Source organism: Schistocerca serialis, chromosome 6, assembly GCF_023864345.2.
Source record: "Schistocerca serialis cubense isolate TAMUIC-IGC-003099 chromosome 6, iqSchSeri2.2, whole genome shotgun sequence".
Taxonomy (NCBI): Eukaryota; Metazoa; Arthropoda; class Insecta; order Orthoptera; family Acrididae; genus Schistocerca; species Schistocerca serialis.
The window spans coordinates 86122967-86144655 of record NC_064643.1 but is presented as its reverse complement, the minus strand read 5'-3'; the positions used below and the strand labels follow the sequence as shown (position 1 = coordinate 86144655).

The 21689-nt window shown below is 44.6% G+C and overlaps 1 protein-coding gene across 1 annotated transcript in view; it reads right to left on the bottom strand.

Moving 5' to 3' along the window:
- Positions 1-20036, bottom strand: part of LOC126484097 (UDP-glucosyltransferase 2-like) — a 134021-nt gene extending 113985 nt beyond the window's left edge. Inside the window, exon 1 of the mRNA XM_050107473.1 lies at positions 19924-20036. The gene's annotated coding sequence lies outside the window, so the exon portion shown is untranslated. The remainder of the gene's footprint in view (positions 1-19923) is intronic.
- Positions 20037-21689: the final 1653 nt, after the last annotated feature.

Here is a 21689-nt window from a genome sequence, read left to right as displayed (position 1 = left end):
TTATACCCTCCTTTCAAGACACTGTCCATTCCGTCCAACTACTCTTCCAAGTCCCTTACTGTCTCTGACAGAATTACAATGTCATTAGCGAACCTCCAAGTTTTTATTTCTTCTCCATGGATTTTAATACCTACTCCGAACTTTTCTTTTGTTTCTTTTATTGCTTGCTCAATATACAGATTGAATAACATCGGGGAGAGGCTACAACCCTGTCTCACTCCCTTCCCAACCACTGCTTCCCTTTCATGTCCCTCGACTCTTATAACTGCCATCTGCTTTCTGTACAAATTATAAATATCCTTTCGCTCCCTGTATTTTACCCCTGCCACCTTCAGAATTTGAAAGAGAGTATTTCAGTCAACATTGTCAAAAGCTTTCTCTAAGTCTACAAATGCTAGAAACGTAGGTTTGCCTTTCCTTAATCTTTCTTCTAAGATAAGTCGTAGGGTCAGTATTGCCTCACAACATTTCTACAGAATTCAAACTGATCTTCCCCGAGGTCGGCTTCTACCAGTTTTTCCATTCGTCTGTAAAGAATTTGAGTTAGTATTTTGCAGCTGTGACTTATTAAACTGATAGTTCGGTAATTTTCACATCTGTCAACTCCTGCTTTCTTTGGGATTGGAATTATTATATTCTTCTTGAAGTCTGAGGGTATTTCGCCTGTCTCATACATCTTGCTCACTAGATGGTAGAGTTTTGTGGGGGGTGGCTCTCGCAAGGCTATCAGTTGTTCTAATGGAATGTTGTCTACTCCCAGGGCCTTGGTTTGGCTTAGGTCTTTCAGTGCTCTGTCAAACTCTTCACGCAGTATCATATCTCCCATTTCATCTTCATCTACATCCTCTTCCATTTCCATAATATTGTCCTCAAGTACATCACCGTTGCACAGACCCTCTATATAGTCCTTCAACCTTTCTGCTTTCTCTTCTTCTGCTTAGAACTGGGACGGAAATAACTTTTCCGCGCCATATGGAACATCAGAAAACTAACGCACGGAGATTCTAAGAGGATAAGGTTCTTAAACAGCTAAAGGAAACAGTAAATAAAAAAGAAAACTAATTATAGACTGCACTGCGCAACTTCGGTTATTGTTTCTTGCCGCTCTGTAGAGTTGACACCTCAGCTGTGTGTGCTAATGCAAAACATGAAAATTGACTGTCAAAACAGGCGTGCTGTTCTCCTACAGCCCACTGTTTTTCAGTGAGGCAATCAGCTAACGACAGTCACACTGACTTGTTACTTCTTATAACTTGCCGAGAAAACGCCCGCAATAGCGTTAACTCAGCGTTATCCTGCCAGCGGTATTCAAACTATTTGCAGAAATTTTCTTTCGGATATTACTCACTGCTACGCCTTTGCGTGCTCTACGACGAAACTGGGCCCAGCGAAACAGAATGTTGCGACTTATGTATCACTGTATATCTTGCAATGACACCTCTCAAGCTGTTCTGTTGTCTACCGATGCAGGAGAAGAACGTAATTAAAAATATTTATAGATCCACAGGACTTGAGGAGGAACTTGTAACACCGAAAATGCACGATGTATGGCACCTGCTACCAATATATAATTTTTTTTTTTAATTTTATGTAAATATTTGTAATTTAAATGCTTTCTTTTAATAAGTAAGGACATTGCTTCACTGTATGTGTACATTTAGGTAGAATTCTGTTGACGTTCTATTGTATTTATCTGTGTTTTACTGTGAAACTTATAAGCTCTGGGGAAAAGCCAAAGGAATTGTTATCTGCATCGACTAGCAACGATAATAGCAGTGCTTGTGCATTGTAAAATCTTTGGGTAAGGGGTTGTTGCGCAGAGCGCGCGGAGTGAGGGAGAGAGACGGGTTCCAGCGCTTGTAGTGTGCGGAAGTGTGGTGTTAACGCTCTCGCAGTAGAGAGTACCATTTCGGCGGCATCATGTACGCGCGCCAGCCAGATGACTAGTAGCAGGAGTATGGACAGTGGACGGGCGGAAAGGGCTGTATTAATTACGATTGCCCGTCCCTGTAATTAGCTGTGGCTCCACAAGATGCTACCGTCTTCAACAGCAGCAGCAGTTCCAGCAACACAGATTCGCCGTCGGCCAACCCAGCAGCACAACTGAATGTGATTTGGTTAATGAAATTTATTTAAATAATAATCAGATAAATTCAGGGCGATTGTGTGCTCATTGTCCCCAGACATTGTTACCAAGCAGGGTCCTTGTTCCTTTTTTTTTTTATATGCTAACCGAAGTTTGAGAATCTATCACTAGAAAAAATCCAAATCTAAAGAAAATGCACAAATTAAGAGTGCGGGAGTTTTATTTATTGTGTGTGTGTGTGTGTGTGTGTGTGTGTGAAATCTTATGGGACTTAACTTCTAAGGTCATCAGTCCCTAAGTTTACACACTACTTAACCTAAATTATCCTAAGGACGAACACAGACACCCATGCCGGAGGGAGGACTCGAATCTACGCCGGGACAAGCCGCACAGTCCATGACTGCAGCGCCTTAGATTTTATTTATTTTACATGTAGCTTGGAGCTCATGGCTGTTTGGTTTGGTACGTATTCTAGTATTTAATTCTGTTCAAGTCAGTAAAAAAAAGGCTCAGTTGTTCAGACGATAATATGAAATCCAATTTAAAAATTAAGTAACTGCAAAGTAAAAAGTGCTTGCCTTCCTGTAAATTTCTTTGATGACATGTTGAGGTCTCTGAAAGTCATTGTTCGCGTAACGAAGTTCAGTACTAACATATAGTGTAAGTGGATATTTTCAAATCATTACTCGATTGCCTTTTTCAAAATTTAATGACAAACTTAAAGTAAAACTGACTTCTCAGTTTTCTTTGTCATTACATACTCACTTAAAATTACTGTCAAAAAACGTTTTTCTTTCCCATCGTCTTGTACAGGATTTTGGTTGTAAAGCTCCCTTGTGTAACTTTTGGATTCATGATCAGTAGTACCCCTTTTCTGTCCAGTTTGTTCGTGAGTGTATGCACAAAATAACTTTAATTTTTCCAAATTGTAGCCCTGTTCGGTTTAATTACTTTTAATTACTTTTCTGTCAGAAAGATCCGTTGTACACTTTCCCCCCTACTTACCGGTATTCCTTCTTCAGGAAAGATATCCTTATCCAATTAGAAAAATTCCATTAGGTATACACGCGATCCACGGTCATATTTTATATCGCAAGCAGAATAGGCCGATTAGTAAGGGGGAGGTTACAAACTCACCGGAAGACTGAAAAGGCTGCAAACATTACTAGTGGTGTTCAGGACTAGTCTTTGTCCGATCAGAGCATATGCAGGTGTTGGACAATCGTGGAAACACCACGAGAGTTGCACGCTTGAACATAAATGCAAATGTTAGCCACGCCTTAAAGTTGCACTGTTGTTGGTTGGTTGGTTTGTTTGGGGAAGGAGACCAGACAGCGTGGTCATCGGTCTCATCGGATTAGGGAAGGATGGGGAAGGAAGGCGGCCGTGCCCTTTCAGAGGAACCATCCCGGCATTTGCCTGGAGTGATTTAGGGAAATCACGGAATACCTCAATCAGGATGGCCGGACGCGGGATTGAACCGTCGTCCTTCCGAATGCAAGTCCAGTGTCTAACCACTGCGCCACCTCGCTCGGTTTGCACTGTTGTATCTGACAATGAACAGAGCCTGCGCAATGTCCCCAATACCTTGCAAGCGTCTGCTGTGATCAAAATGGTGTTCTTTGCAGTTATGAGTGCATTTTATCGGAGCTGAGTGAATCCTAACGGTCCAAATTGTTGGCCCTCATAAGGTGGGTCCTTCTGTAACCAAGCTAGCCAAAGTGTTTGGTGTTTCGAGAAGCACCGTATCGAAGATTTATACCGCATACAGGAAAGCGGAAAAACATCATCCACTAAGTCAGAACGACAACGAAAATGTGTGTTGAGTGAATGAAGTCAATGAAGAGCACTGTGACGAAAAATATGAGGACGGCAGTTGCAAAAGTCGCTGTAGAACCGAATGTCGCACTCGCGAACCCTGTAAGCAGCAGAACTACACGAAAGGAGGTCAGGAAGGGGAATTGGAGGGCGAGCTGGAATCCCAAAACCACTCACCAGTGCGAATGCCGTAACAGGGAAAGTGGTGCCCAAGTCATAAAACCTGGACTATTGAGCAGTGGAACAAAATCTTTTGGTCGGAAGAGTCGTGTTTCATACTGTTTCCAATTTCTGGCCGAGTTTAAGTCGCAAGAGGGGAACATGGACGGGGCAACTGCATCGTGCTATTCTATGCGCTCCCTGGTTACGCTGCAAGGTCGAATTACGGCCAATAACTACGTGACCATTTTGACTGACCAGTCCATTCAATGGTACAATGTTTGTTCCCCAGTGGTTAGCTGTGTTCCAAGATGAGAGGGTCCGTTCATACAGCTCGCATCGTCGATGACTGGATGAATTTTCGCATCTCCATTGGCCTCCACAATTACCAGATATCAATATTATTGAGCCGTGTGGCCTGCTTTGGAGAGGAAGGCTCGTGATTCTTATCCACCTTTCTTCATAGTCACCTGAACATGCCACTATTTTCCAGGAAAGACGGCATAAGATTCCCTTGAACACGACAGAGGACCTGTATTTTCCCATTCCGAGACGTCTGAAACCAATTTTGAATGCCGGTGGGTTTCTTACATCCTACTGGGCATGATTTTGCCTTGTGTTCTTGCTCTTTCCATATTTTTGTGCACCCCCTGCACGAAAACCCGCACCGTACAAATACAAAAGTATTTGAGGAAGCATGTGTATGACCTGCATTTCCTTAAGACTCTTCCGATAAATCTGTGTCTGATATCTGCTTTTCCCACCATCTGTTTTATATGGTCATTCCACTTAAGGTCGCTCTGAATAGATACGACTACTAGATATTTTACTGCAGACGCTGTCTCCAGCTGTTTGTCATCAATAGTGTAGCTGTCCAGCAGTGGATTTCTTTTCCTATTTATGCGCAATATGTTACATTTATTTACGGTGAGGGTCAATTGCCAGAGCCTGCACCATTCATCACTTCTCTGCAGATCGTTCTGCAAATTCTTACTATCTTCTGGCGTTGCTACTTTGGCATAGACAACTGCATCATCTGAAAATAGCCTTAAAGAGCATCCGACGCTTTCAACTAGATCATTTATATACACAACTTGCCATTAAAATTGCTACACCAAGAAGAAATGCAGATGATAAACGGGTATTCATTGGACAAATATATTATACTAGAACTGACATGTGATTACATTTTCACACAATTTGGGTGCATAGATCCTAAGAAATCAGTACCCAGAACAACCAACTCTGGCCGTAATAACAGCCTTTATACGCCTGGGCATTGAGTCAAACAGAGCTCGGATGGCGTGTACAGGTATAGCTGCCCATGCAGCTTCAACACGATACCACAGTTCATCAAGAGTAGTGACTGGCGTATCGTAACGAGTCAGTTGCTTGGCCACCATTGACCAGACGTTTTCAGTTGGTGAGAGATCTGGAGAATGTGCTGGCCATGGCAGCAGTCGAACATTTTCTGTTTCCAGAAAGGCCCGTACAGGACCTGCAACATGCGGTCGTGCATTATCCTGCTGAAATGTAGGGTTTCGCAGGGATCGAATGAAGGGTAGAGCCACGGGTCGTAACACATCTGAAATGTAACGTCCACTGTTCAAAGTGTCGTCAATGCGAACAAGAGGTGACCGAGACGTGTAACCAATGGCATCCCATACCATCACGCTGGGTGATACGCCAGTATGGCGATGACGACTACACGCTTCCAATGTGCGTTCACCACCATGTCGCCAAACACGGATGCGACCATCATGATGCTGTAAACAGAACCTCGATCCATCCGAAAAAATGCCGTTTTGCCATTCGTGCACCCAGGTTCGTCCATGAGTACACCATCGCAGGCGCTCCAGTCTGTGATGCAGCGTCAAGGGTAACCGCAGCCATGGTCTCCGAGCTGATAGTCCATGCTGCTGCAAACGTCGTCGAACTTTTCGTGCAGATGGTTGTTGTCTTGCAAACGTCCCAATCTGTTGACTCAGGGATCGAGACGTGGCTGTACGATCCGTTACAGCCATGCGGATAAAATGCCTTTCATCTCAACTGCTAGTGATACGAGGTCGTTGGGATCCAGCACGGCGTTCTGTATTACCCTCTTGATCCCACCGATTCCATATTCTGCTAACAGTCATTGGATCTCGACCAACGCGAGCAGCAATGTCGCGATAAGATAAACCCCAATCGCGATAGGCTACAATCCGACCTTTATCAAAGTCGGAAACGTGATGGTATGCATTTCTGCTCGTTACACGAGGTATCACAGCAACGTTTCACCAGGCAACGCCGGTCAACTGCTGTTTGTGTATGAGAAATCGGTTGGAAACTTTCCTCATGTCAGCACGTTGTAGGTGTCGCTACCTTCACCAACCTTGTGTGAATGTTCTGAAAAGCTAATCGTTTGCATATCACAGCATCTTCTTCCTGCATCTGTCTGTTAAATTTCGCGTTTGTAGTACGTCATCTTCATGGTGTAGCAATTTTATTGGCCAGTGGTGTATAATGCTTCTCAGACTTGTACGTGGAGGAAGAAGAAGAATCATTACATGGCTCAGAAATTTAAATGTTGTTTCATGTTTCATCCAATGACCTTCACCGAATGACGATGGAAAAAGCTGCTGCATCCCCAACATCGGGTATCGGGTCAACAGTTACAGAAGAACAGTATTACCGAGACACGGCTACTACTTTAATCATTATTACACTCAAAGACGAAAAAAAAATGTACGTCCCACAAAGGAATTATCTGAGTGTGGTGGAAATCGGTATACTAACGTACATGTACAGAGAAAAGAGTTATTACAATTCCAGCAAAATTGAATGCGTGATTCAAGAGCAAGAGCTTTACAAATTGAGCATGTCAAAAACGTATTGGTCGACCTCTGGTCCTTATGCACGTAGTTACACGGCTTTGCATAGATTGGTACAGTTGTTGGATGTTCTCCTGATAGATATCGTACCAAAAGATGTCTAATTGGTGTGTTAGGTCGTCAGAATCCGGAGCTGGTTCAAATGGCTCTGAGCACAATGGGACTTAACTGCTGAGGTCATAAGTCCCCTAGAACTTAGAACTACTTAAACCTAACTAACCTAAGGACATCACACACATCCATGCCCGTGGCAGGATTAGAACCGGTGACCGGAGCGGTCGCGCGGTTCCAGACTGTAGAGCCTAGAACCGCTCGGCCACTTCGGCCGGCAATCCGGAGCTGGCTGGAGGGCGTTGCCCATAAAGCTCCAAACGCTCTCAAGTGGGGAGAGATCCAGCGACACTGCTGGCAAAGGTAGAGCAAGCACGAAGACAAGCAGTAGAAATTCTCGCCGTGTGCGGTTGGGCAGTATCCCACTGAAATTGAAACCCAGGATGGCTTGCCAAGAAGGGCAACAAAAAATAAAATCGTCGACTACCGCTGCGCTGTAAGGGGTCCGCGATGACAAATAGAAGGAGTCCTGCTACGAAGAGAGATGGCGCCTCAGACCATTGCACCTGGCTGTCAGGTTGATATCCGACCGTCGTCGGGGGCGTCTGCAGACACGTCTACGCAAGAGCACGTCTGGCCTCGAAGTCACGTTACTGCATTCGTTGTAGTACGTAGATAGTACGTTCCGTCCGGAAAGAATACAATTGCTTGTCCACTGTCGTGTTGCCTCACTGGAAGGAAGCGAACATTTATGTCACCAAGCGCCAAACGTCTGCTGAGGGACCGCTTGTGAGGCGGTACTCACCGTCGTTCAGAGTTTGGGACTGAGGGCATAACGGTGAATTCGTTACTTGAATCGCTTAGAGACACGACGGGGTCACATTTTTACCATTAACCGTTAGGTAGCACGTTGCACGTCTCTGTCCCTATGAAAATGTAATGTATCTACAGCCATACCACATGTCAATTGACATATGGATGCCTACTGTCGCTAGGGTTGGTGTGTCTTTCGATCGCTGGTACCCGACAGATGTCGCTCGTCGTGGCTGTCTGGGCTCCGACATCTGAACGTAGCTGTATTCGATAGACAAAGCACGTATATTGCGAAGTGTCTAGTGGTAAATGTGCTGCACCGCCACTGGCGTCATTTGAGAAACTGGTGCCAGTTCTTCTGTTAAGGTTCCTGACAGACTCGGTCAAGAAGGATATGTTTCTTGAGAGGCAAGGGCCTGGTATTGGCGAATAAATACGAAATAGCAGTGCCTGTGTTATTAGGAAGTGCGATGCAATGTTCCTTCGAACATGCATGCCACACGCACTATTATTTCGTAAAAGAGTCTTTGGTACACCTTGAATATAATAAGGGATCGGGTGGTAGGGAACATCTTGAGGTTTCAAGAAGTCATGGGCGGTAAAAATTGTGGAGGGAGACCAAGACAGGTTCAAATGCATGTAGCCCGCTGTAGTTGCGCAGGATGAAGAGGCTTGCACCACACAGACTAGCGCGGAGAACAGCAAAAAACCAGTCTTTGGTCTGAAGACCACAACAACAACAACAACAACAACATTAACACGGTTAACCCCACAAAACCGGAATCTACGTCGTTTTAACCTACCCTCAAATGAAGTTAGCGATACCTTGAGGTGGCCAAGTATCACGAATGACGTGCCTGGGGTGCGGAGGGGTGGGGGAAGAATACAGGCTTACAGCGTTTCTAGTTTCATAATTTGCTTGCTTCGGGAGTAGCTGGACACTTAATTCGACGGAATAATATTTGCCATTCCCATTTACTTCATTAAAACATTTGCTGCATAGATAATATTCAGTTACCTTTGCAACTAACTGAATCACTAACTGCAGAAAGGAGATATCCAAAATTTTCAAAATTCTTTTTTTGTGCATCAAAGAAATCCAATTAGTTAGCCGCATCGTTTGCTGCATATACGGAACTTACACACAGTCAATAAATAGGTTCTAGCAGTACGTATAATTTGCCGGTTACTGCAAAAAGTGATAGAGATATGGGGATTTTATCATAATCAGAAGGCAACTGACAGAACAGGAACTATATGACACTGTTAGTGAGATGATACACCTCAAATTTCATTCTTCGTAGAGGAAAGACAGTTTTGGTTTTGTTCTCATGAAAACAGAATACTGTACAGATTACATTACCTGATGGCCAGAGTTCTGCAAAAAAGCTTCCCTTAGTGACGATATAAACCTGAGGCTTTTAATTTATATTCCGTATTGTTTGCTGATGATAGGGTACACGTCCAAAAAAATTTAAGCTATTGCTAGCACAAAGTTGGGCATGAAGTACATTATCTAAAGTACTGTACAACCACATGTTTTTAGACAGTGTATAATAATTCTGATTTTGAGTTTTTGGATAAAGTACCTTTCTGTCTCTCCTGTAAAATTTGTAAAAGTGGATCTGCTATTATTCTGCAGTTAGCAATTGAAGTGCATATTCATTTTGTTTTCCTGACATTTTCGTATACTTCAATATAAACATTCCAATTGTCAACTATTCGTGATAAGATCAAAGTCTTTTCAGGTAATGATATTACTGTGAAAGCTTCATGTTTGTTTTTTGTTTACCTTCAGCAGTAATTTATATTTAGGAGTTAGTTCACCAATGACTGGGTCTGAAAATCTCTACAAACATTAGTAACATGTGTCGCACGTAAATAATGTTGGAGTGGTACTGCCACGATATACTTAGCTGAGTACCGCTACATCGTGAACAGAGAAGTGATTATAAGTTGGATATGACTGGAAGCATTTACTCACACTTAGCCTGACAAACAGTGCAGATACTTTCCCTAAAACGGAAGACTTGTTAGCGGCTAATGTGGCGTGACAATTTCGTGCTGCAAACGACAAGTGAAGCTGCACGAATCTCACTACTCTCACCCACGCCCAGCACCAATCATCCAAATATCTCATTTATAATCACTAGACGTGATTAACAAAGTCTTGATAACATAGAAACCAGAAAGATCCCCAGAGTATGGTTGCTGTTCCGAAATCAACAGCCAGCTAATAATTTTCAAAGTCTCAAAATTTAGAAATAATCAGAAAAAGAAATAAAACACAATAAATCTCTGTACCTTACAAAAATTCACGTATGTATCTACGTAGCTTCAGTACCTCCTCCTAAACTATTGGATCGATTTCAACCAAACTTGATACCAATGTCACTTACTATGTCAAAAGAGGCACAGTAGTGGTAATAACTCTCAGAGAGGTAGCGGTGTGGGGGGGGGGGGGGGGGGGGGAGGGGGTGAAATAAAGCGTAACGCACGGTGCACAAATACCCAGTCCATATTCATCCAGTATTTGTGAATTGGAGCACGTAGCGACTTACAGCAAAGTTTACACGTAACAGCAAATCTTTACAAAACACCTTCTCGCTGACACCTACCACAAAGTGATGACACCTCCCACTAAGTGTTGAAAAGAAAAGAATTTATCGATTACTACATTCGCTGTTCATACAGCAAAGCTGCCGCATCAGGCATGATGTTTTAACTTTTTTACTTCTTCACTATTACCTCTGCTCGCAACGTATTTCGCAGAAGGTATTCACATGTTCCATTGCATGTACTTGCAAAATTATATTATTGTGAGACACGTAGTTCAGAAGATATGACATCACAAACTCTGAGAAGTCTCAAATACTAGATTGTATTAAAACGGAGAGCGAATTACACAGAATAATACTCATCCGGTGTTTGATAATGAGACTGTTTATCGGCTCTCAACAAACTTTAAACCATTTCATACTCTTTCTAAACTTTTTCCCCCTTACACGGTAACGTAAAATATTCAACACATTAATATACACTCCTGGAAATGGAAAAAAGAACACATTGACACCGGTGTGTCAGACCCACCATACTTGCTCCGGACACTGCGAGAGGGCTGTACAAGCAATGATCACACGCACGGCACAGCGGACACACCAGGAACCGCGGTGTTGGCCGTCGAATGGCGCTAGCTGCGCAGCATTTGTACACCGCCGCCGTCAGTGTCAGCCAGTTTGACGTGGCATACGGAGCTCCATCGCAGTCTTTAACACTGGTAGCATGCCGCGACAGCGTGGACGTGAACCGTATGTGCAGTTGACGGACTTTGAGCGAGGGCGTATAGTGGGCATGCGGGAGGCCGGGTGGACGTACCGCCGAATTGCTCAACACGTGGGGCGTGAGGTCTCCACAGTACATCGATGTTGTCGCCAGTGGTCGGCGGAAGGTGCACTTGCCCGTCGACCTGGGACCGGACCGCAGCGACGCACGGATGCACACCAAGACCGTAGGATCCTACGCAGTGCCGTAGGGGACCGCACCGCCACTTCCCAGCAAATTAGGGACACTGTTGCTCCTGGGGTATCGGCGAGGACCATTCGCAACCGTCTCCATGAAGCTGGGCTACGGTCCCGCACACCGTTAGGCCGTCTTCCGCTCACGCCCCAACATCGTGCAGCCTGCCTCCAGTGGTGTCGCGACAGGCGTGAATGGAGGGACGAATGGAGACGTGTCGTCTTCAGCGATGAGAGTCGCTTCTGCCTTGGTGCCAATGATGGTCGTATGCGTGTTTGGCGCCGTGCAAGTGAGCGCCACAATGAGGACTGCATACGACCGAGGCACACAGGGCCAACACCCGGCATCATGGTGTGGGGAGCGATCTCCTACACTGGCCGTACACCACTGGTGATCGTCGAGGGGACACTGAATAGTGCACGGTACATCCAAACCGTCATCGAACCCATCGTTCTACCATTCCTAGACCGGCAAGGGAACTTGCTGTTCCAACAGGACAATGCACGTCCGCATGTATCCCGTGCCACCCAACGTGCTCTAGAAGGTGTAAGTCAACTACCCTGGCCAGCAAGATCTCCGGATCTGTCCCCCATTGAGCATGTTTGGGACTGGATGAAGCGTCGTCTCACGCGGTCTGCACGTCCAGCACGAACGCTGGTCCAACTGAAGCGCCAGGTGGAAATGGCATGGCAAGCCGTTCCACAGGACTACATCCAGCATCTCTACGATCGTCTCCATGGGAGAATAGCAGCCTGCATTGCTGCGAAAGGTGGATATACACTGTACTAGTGCCGACATTGTGCATGCTCTGTTGCCTGTGTCTATGTGCCTGTGGTTCTGTCAGTGTGATCATGTGATGTATCTGACCCCAGGAAAGTGTCAATAAAGTTTCCCCTTCCTGGGACAATGAATTCACGGTGTTCTTATTTCAATTTCCAGGAGTGTATTTGCACAGGAAGCAGAAGCGTAATGATGTTTTATAGACGGTTGTTCAATTCTTTAAAGACTGGGAGACGAGAGGGATTTACTGTTAGCAGGGTTGGAAATGAAAAGGGGTAACATTGAAGCATTACCCAGGAACCCCTAGAGAAATTTCATATATGACTTATTATTTGCATAAGAATACTGTGGGAATAAGATTTCTCTCTAACAATATGGGCCGGCCAGGGTGGCCGAGCGGTTCTAGACGCTACAGTCTGAAACCGCGCGACCGCTCCGGTTGCAGGTTCGAATCCTGCCTCGGGCATGGATGTGAGTGATGACCTTAATTTAGTTAGGTTTAAGTAGTTCTAAGTTATAGGGGACTGATGACCTTAGAAGTTATGTCCCATAGTGCTCAGAGCCATTTGAACTATTTAACACTATGGATGGGGTATGGATGAGAAGGGGTGAAATAAAAACGAGCGAAAAGGACTTATTGGTATTTCTTTCCTGTATTTAGTTGGCTTGTAATACATTTAAAACTATGAAGTGCAGTTTGTCTCTTATTCGTGCCGTTCAGTGTGTAACCAGGTCGAGGGAATGAGGATTGCAACGAGCGAATGTGACCTAAGATCGAGATGCACAGTTGAATTCCTGCCGTGTGTTATGGTGTAAAGCAGGAGAAAATCAAATATTTATGTGTGCAATATGTGTTGTCATAATTACAGTGCAGCTATTGGCAGACGTCCAGTATGGGTTGTAATTATCGCGTGGCTGCGAAACTTATCGATTAGTTCTAATTTTGACCACCAGGTACAAATCTGGCGCTGTGAATGCAAACAGCAAGTGTATAAATGTTTCCATGTGTAATGGATCACGAATGGGATGTGGCTAGAAAAGTTCAAACAAATGAGAGAGGCATATTGTTGATTCAATTATCAAGCAGCGCTTACGTAATTTGTTCAACGTGAGTTCCGGAGACGTCGACGAGATGTTGCATTCGTAAAAGGACGTTATCAACTGTTGCTCGCAGCAGTTCCTGTGGAATCTGTTCCTGTATACTGGCCTTCATATCAGGTGGAGATCGAAGGTGTCCCTGGTAATCGCGTTCTTTTAGACATGGCTAGAGCCAAAAGTCACATGGATTGAGACCAGGTAATACTGCAGGTCATGCATCTGGAAAACCTCTGGAGATAACACATTCATAGAAGACAGCACTCTTTCACTGGGCGAGGGACATGAGGTGTTTCCCATCTTGCATGAAGCCGCGCTGGATTAGCGGTGCGGTCTTGGACGCTGCAGTCGTGGACTGTGCGGCTGGTCCCGGCGGAGGTTCGAGTCCTCCCTCGGGCATGGGTGTGTGTGTCTGTCCTTAGGATAATTTAGGTTAAGTAGTGTGTAAGCTTAGGGACTGATGGCCTTAGCAGTTAAGGCCCATACGATTTCACACACATTTGAACATTTGAACATCTTGCATGAAAACAGTGGTTTTCACGCAGTTGCGCTCTACCGAAGCAGGAATTACATGCTGTACAAGTAGGTCTCAATAACGTGCATAACTTCACGGTACATCTGAAAGCCCTGTAGGTGTGTCATCTTCTAAGAAGAACGGACCGAGGATAAAGGTGCTCGTGAATCCACATCACACAGCCACATACGGGGAGTGCAGTGACTCTTTGTGCACAACACGCGGATTAACTGCACTCCAAATTCGGCAGTTCTGTGTATTAACTGAATCCTGTAGTGTGAAATGTGCCTCGTCACTCCATAGAATATTGCCGGGTCTTCAACTTCGATCCGTGTCAGAAACCGAAGTGCAAATTCAGAACGTTGCTGGGTATCATAAGGTTTCAGTTCATGCACCGTCTGTATCCCGTACTTGTTCCAGTGTAAAATAGACCGCAGAACTTTCCGTACTGTTGGCCAAGGGATGGACAATTCTCGTGACACTGCGTGAGGAGCGGCACTACCCGGGGCACGTGGTCACTTACAGTAACAGCAGCCTAGTCAATAACTTCAACTGGGAAACGACGCCTGCCTTTTCCAGGCGCCACATGAAGCTCACCCTTGTTCTCAAATTTCATTATCGTATTGTGTAAACGATTTAAAGACATCGGGCCTCTGCTCAGACTTTTCAGTCGTCAATACTCTCTCAATGCAGGACTGTAATTGCTGCCGTTCACACAAAACAGTTTCACTGACTGCGCACGGTCTCTCTCTTCTCAATAGCCATACCGTTCACTCACGTTATGGTTTGTCAAAAGAGAACGTGGATATCATACCGTCATACAAACAGATTTGTACCTGGTGGCCCAAATTAGAACAATTTTTTTCCAGTGTAAATGGGTACCACGTTAATGTATTAGCATATCTATCATGTTTCGCTGCCATAACATAATTACAGCCCATACTGGACCTTCGTGTGTACCTGTACTTTCATTATAACCACCTGGTATGTCTCACATCCATATGTTAAACGTCTCCTCCTAAGCCTCTGGATCGATTTTAGTCAAACTTGGTACACACATTACCTTCTATCTGGAAACAAATACTATGGGCTAAAAACCACGTACCTCCCAGTAGCGCTGGTGCGAGGGAGGGAGGTAATAACGGGGTGATAGACAGAGGGAGGGGGAAGAGGAGATGATAGAGGGATGAGGAGAATGGCAGGCAGAGACGGAAGGGGTGACAGAGGGGCGGGAAGGAGATGGACAGAAAGAGGGGAGATGATGAGGTGGACAGAGAGAGAGAGAGGGGGGGGGAAGAGGTGATGGACCGGGAGAAGGGAGGAGGAAATATACACACAGAGAGAGAGAGAGAGAGAGAGAGAGAGAGAGGGCAGGAGGAGATAGACGGAGAGCCGGCCGAAGTGGCCGTGCGGTTAAAGGCGCTGCAGTCTGGAACCGCAAGACCGCTACAGTCGCAGGTTCGAATCCTGCCTCGGGCATGGATGTTTGTGATGTCCTTAGGTTAGTTAGGTTTAACTAGTTCTAAGTTCTAAGGGACTAATGACCTGAGAAGTTGAGTCCCATAGTGCTCAGAACCATTTGAACCATTTTTTGATAGACGGAGACAGTGGGGCGGAGTTGCGCTGACGGTGGGGGAAATGGACAGAGAGATAGGAGAGAAGAGGAGATGGTCTAATAGAAGAATGGAATAAATAAATACCCGACCAACGTCGGGTTTCTCATTTAGTATATTGTAAATAGTTCTGGAACACTACTGACTTCCAATAATAAAATTAATGAATAACGGAATTACTATTATAAAAGAAATTGTTAAACGAAAAGTACCCCGTGAAGCATTACATGATTTACCACCAGCTGAAAACCCATTAAAAGCTTCAACATCAGAAGAAGTAAATACTGCACTTAAAACTAGGAACAACGGCAAAGCAAAGGAGCCTGGTAAATCATCGGCTGAACTTCTAAACTCTAAAATATTATCGCTCGCTGAACAATCTTACCTTATTAAAAGGAATAGTGCCTGGACGAAGTGACCCAAACCCCTCTACAAAAACAAAGGGGATGTCGTGCAATAAAGGTAACATCACAAATACTGAAGGCGTTGAAAAGAGTGCTGGCAAACAGACTGCATAAAATAACAAAAACTACGTCCAACCAATGTGATTTTGACAGCGGGGTGGGAACTATAATCGATATTCATAAAGTTAAAATCCTAAAGGACAGGCACATCTACATTCTCAAACACATGTGTGAGCACTTCAAGACAAAAGTTGTCAGCCCTGAAGGTGTCAGTTCAGTTAAAATTTCGGGTCCACCAAGGATCTGATTTAAGACAACTGCTATTCAGTCTAGTCATGAACTATGTCACAGAACATCTACAGAAACCAACTCCATGAACATTTTCGTATGCCGAGGACATTGTTCTCATAACAGAATCTGTACCAGAATTTTAAGACTGTCTTAAAGGGGGACGTACGCGAAAGTGACCAAAACTGTGAAATTTTTTTTATTGGATCTTCATTTAATATACGATATTGAAATTTAAGTTCTTGAATATTACGTTCCAGTTCCACTCCTAAGCGTTATAAAAATAATAATTAACAAAAGCTTCTACGGCGTCACGCCCCTTTGTTGTTCTGTATTTCCCCGTATTATTTATTCCTGCGGTGTTTTCTTCCAGTTTTATGCAGTCGCAATGTAGGGAATATTTCGGTGTTCAGCATAGCTAGAGCTTCGACAAAAGTGTGTGCAGAACTCAAAATCCTAATGAAGTTACAACTCTCTGATAGGAAAACCATGCCCCAAGACAACACTTGTTTCCACATCAGCTGATGAGGTTGCAGCGTATGATGCTTGCTTCTCTTCTAACTATGCTAATCTTGGCAGACTACGGACTCTACAGAGGCTAGGATTTTATCTAGGAGCTTTCACACTGTCAATACTGAAGGAAATCAATAACAGGAGAATTGATGCAGCTGACATTGTTGTTACGGAGTTTGAAAATCAGTTTAACGTAAGACGACAAACAAACAAAAGACTGTTTGGAGATGAAGAGGAGAATGCATATGGTTTGCACTGGTTCACCCAGATAAGGGTGAAATACTGTCAAACCTTAGATTCAGGTTTACCTTAACTTACATTTTGGCAACTTTATGTACATTTTCCGCGCAAACCCCTGACATTATAGTACAAATATTTGGCATGCAATTAGTCAATATTATGGTAAAACATTCTGTGGAAAGAGTTTTCATTAACTACAGTAGTGAGACATTTATGTAAGGGAAAATTCGTAAGATTTGGTATATTGTTTTACACAGAAGTTTGGAGAGCTGCAAAAACCTTGCAAAAGAAGATATCAATACTCTGTTCCATAGATATCCGTAATAATGGTATATCGAACTTTTTACAAAAATACATTAATTTAGTTGCGAGAGATTTTTCAAAAAAGTACATTTGTACTCACCTTGTTGAAAAAATTTCAGTTGTTTATAACTGAAAACGTATAACTTCAATAAGCATTAAAACGTATGTGTGTATCCATCTTACGTTCCTTAACAATTGTGCCAAATTTAGTTGCACTGTCTACAAAAGTTAGCATTTAATAAGGTTATTTTCGAAGTATTTCAACTTCTGATACACCACCCCCCCTTCCCTTAATGCTTGGTGCGCGTCGCTAGAACTTCTACGACTAGTAGGGCCACTGTGTGTGAACTGCCACCAGTTCCAAATCGGAGTCACATCTAAATACCTTTATAAAACCAATCGGTCTGCCGGAGTGCCTCGGCTCGGCGATAACATCCACAGCTTCTAAGGATAAGGACACTGAAAAATCTTATAAAAATTAATTGTTTTAAGTTGGGGGTGACTAACAGGAGCAATCTGAATGTTGAAGTAACTAGCAAAGTTAAAGGAAGAACGCGTGAGAAGACTAGCTGTAAGCTACCGTTCAGAATGGTGGTCATGAGGACGTCAGATGAACGGGAGCTCCAGGTTACAGAGATTGGTCTGGACGACTGAGGCACACCAGAGGCTTGCTTCAGGCGCTATAGTGCGATTAAAATGGCTCTGAGCACTATGGGACTTGACATCTGAGGTCATCAGTCCCCTGGACTTAGAACTACTTAAACCTAACTAACCTAAGGACACCACAAACATCCATGCCCGAGGATTCGAACCTGCGACCGTGGCAGCAGCGCGGTTCCAGATTGAAGCGCCTAGAACCGCTCGGCCACAGCGGCCGGCAGTGCGATTACAATTACTTGGTGTAACGGGGAGCAATGTTCTAAGTGGCCGCCGCGAGGTACGCCAGAAATGCCAGATGCTCGCTCGACCACTGATTATAAGCTACCAATGACTGAAATGCGGCAGACGACGCGTTTTGTAGCCCTGAATGCTGAGCTAACCACTACCTCGTGATGTGCGGTGTTTCCGAGAAAACGGCGGTCAGCAATCTGCGGCAGAACTAAAATCGTTTTGTTCACGGTGATTGAAGCTAATTTTTACGAGCAACATCAAGACAAAAAATTAAGTTTAAGCACCGAAGCGAACTGTAACATCTCGCTGTTGCTACGCGAGCTGACACGATACCGACCGGTGAGGAGTAGTGCTTAGAACTGATTTACAGGTTACAGGCGACAGAGGCAGATTCGGACGAAAAATGAATGATACGAAGAAAAATAAGAGCAGATGAAAGGGTCAATACGATGGCAACAATGATGCGACCAAGGAAAAAGATGACAAATTACATTGAAACCAATTAACTGAAAATAATAATAGTGATTTTACTAAAGATTTAAAAAAATAATATTATCAGCCTCCGAGATTCACAACTTGCAGGACAGGCCGTTACGTCTATTAGTTTATCGAACCAGCAACACGATCATTAGCTGCGTTCAAAAAGTTTGATTTCATGTTTCGCCGTATAAAGTTTACTTGCTGTAATATGATGTCTGTGATACTAATACTTGAATATGTGAAGCCGAACTGCGTCTTCTGCGATAGAATCCAGTAGTTTTGGCTAGCGGTGTGTGCGAAATGTACGTTAACATTGTTTCTTGTATGATGGTTTGTGTGTGTTTATCGAGATGATGAAATACGAAATAAAAGGGCCGGATCCAGGATTCGGGATCCAAAAGCAACAATAAAAAATGGCAGATGAGGAACTGGAAGTGAACTGACCATTTGCTGTGGCATTTTGGCAACGTCGTACAGTTCGGGAGTGACGTTGAACGCTCTGAGTGGAGGAAGACACCTCCACCACGTGAAGTGGCAACTATCAAGGAATTTTAATCGCCGGCCGGAGTGGCCGAGCGGTTCTGGGCGCTACAGTGTGGAACCGCGCGACCGCTATAAACAGTGGGAGAGCTACAAGAGAATCGCCTACGCCGGTGCGGGCATGCCGCGCACTGTGAACCGAACTATATGACAAAAACAGTACTAGACTGAAAAGAACCGAAAAGAGGCCTTGGGCGTCCACCGAATACAGGGATCAGGACCGTAAAGAACGATCTGATAACGATAGGACTGTATCGTGAAATGTTGGAAATACTTTTCAAAATGGCGCAGCCCAGACAAGGAGCGCCAATCCCAAGAGACGTAGGAAATGAGTACGATATTGCAATGACAGCGTTATTCCCAATTACGATCGTGCATGCATGCCCGAAGGAAGAGGCAGTGCGACCATTGCAGCCTTTATGAAATGCATGAAATGTATTCGCGGTTGCGAATAAAGACAACCATAGCTGAATACTGGAATAACGACAATGACAATTTGCGCCGGAGCAGGACTCGAACCCGGATTTGCGAGTTATAGCGAGCAGCCACCTTACCATTCGGCTATCCGTGCACAAGTGATGGCAAGACCCATTCTTCTATACGCCGTCAAGCATACGTCTACGGAAACGTACATAACTGATAATGGATGTACAAGTACAGGTTGTACACACAGGGTTTACGACACGTGGAAGTTTGGGTCTGGACATGAGCCAAGCCTAATGGCAAGGCAACCGCCCGCGATTAGCGGGAAATTCTGTTTCGTGATCCAGTCTGGCACAAGTTTCATTGTCAATTCTATTGTACAGCTGGTGGTTGTCCACAATGGAAACGGGGAACACATTTCATTTACGCGAGATAAGGAACGGAAGAAGTAGCGGCTGACAAAAGAAAGTTACACGGTTTGCTCTACGAAGTAAGGAGGAGAGCAGGAGAGTGGTTGACTCACGTGTGGCCCGCAGGTGAGGAACGCACGCGGGTGCGTGTGGTGAGGCAGGGCAGGCAGGCTCTGCGGCCGTCCGCGGCGGCGACTGCGGACCGCGCAAGACAGCTACGGCGAGTGTGGCCGGCCGCGACCCTCGCTTCTAATATCGGCACAAGGTCGCCACGGGGCCCAAGGCGCGTCCGGCGCGACGTCACGGCGTGACGCCGCCGCCAGATGTGGACCACGTGTGTGCACGCACGGCCACGCGGCATGACTCGGCGCTTTTGTTTCGTGACCGAGCGACAGGCGTCCAAGTTCAGCGGTCTGCCTTCCGCGCTGACGGCGCCCCGAGCACTGCAGAACTGGCCAGCACTTGCCAGGCAGGCGCAAGCTCTTGTCACAGAACGAGCCCCGGCACGGTCCTTCCCACGATTCTATGTTTTATATTAAAAAACTAGAAACCCACCTCGATTGCGAAAGAAGCACCTAGTGTTAACCTAGGTTTCTGCTTAGATAACTACACCTTCTTCAGAACAATAAACCCCGCAAGTACCTAAGAAGACCTTTGTCAATGATTAAAAGAGCACCGTAGCTATACATTTATAAACGAAAAAAAGGAAAACACAAACAGTACATATGTACAAAGTCAAAACCACTACTTAACTTAATGGTGTACGCTCCACCTCACACCGGCCTATGTTCGATGGGTCATGACCCGCCATAAACTGCAGCTACAGAAGATTATCATCGAACATAGGCCGGTGTGAGGTGGAGCGTACACCATTAAGTAGTGGTTTTGACTTTGTACATATGTACTGTTTGTGTTTTCCTTTTTTTCGTTTATAAATGTATAGGTCTTCTTAGGCACTTGTGGGTTTTATTGTTCTGAAAGAGGTGTAGTTATCTACGCCGAAACCTAGGTTAACACTAGGCGCTTTTTTCGCAATCGAGGCGGGTTTCTAGTTTTTTAATATATTAACCAACGATTGCTGACGCGCTGCGATGTTGAAGGTTCTTAAATTCTATGTTTTGTTTGGATTGCACTTCCGTGCAGAACTCAGATGGAAGCTGTTGTCAAACAATGATGCGCATCACAGTCCTCCCCTTGGACATAACATGTCTGTGCGGATGGTACGTGTTAGAGTCTCGGTCCGGCAGACAGTTTTAATCTGCCAGGAAGTTTCTAACCAGCGCTCACTCCGCTGCAGAATGAAAATTCCATTCTGGAAACAACCCTCTGGCTGTGGCTAAGCCATGTCTCCCCAATATCCTTTCTTACAGGAGTGCTATTCTTGCAAGTTCCGCGGAAGAACCTGTGTGAAGTTTGGAAGATAGGAAGCGAAGTACTGACGAATGTAAAGCTGTGTGAACTGGTCGTGAGTTGTGCTATAAGCTTTGTTCGGACTGAACAATTTAGTTTCGAATATTAAATCTCTTCTTAACTTCCATGTGCAGTGTTACGTGCTTTATGCCTAATTACAGACTTACTATTTTATCAGTTGATTTGTTTTCACCACGTAACGCCCGCTGTTTACATCCTTCTTCGTTCCTGAGCGATGTATCACTTTTCGTTCTGACACCGCAACTCTTCCTTTCCTATATCTTTACTACTTTTATCTATATAAATGATGAACTATTGGTTTTGCCTTTTAACAACTTTTTAATAACTGTGGAAGTATTACAGGCATGGGTTCCCACCTAATGTGTCATCCAACTATACGTTTTACATGAACCTTTCAAGACTCGATCGATCTGTTTACAAAGAGAAGGCAGAATATCTCTTCCTCTGA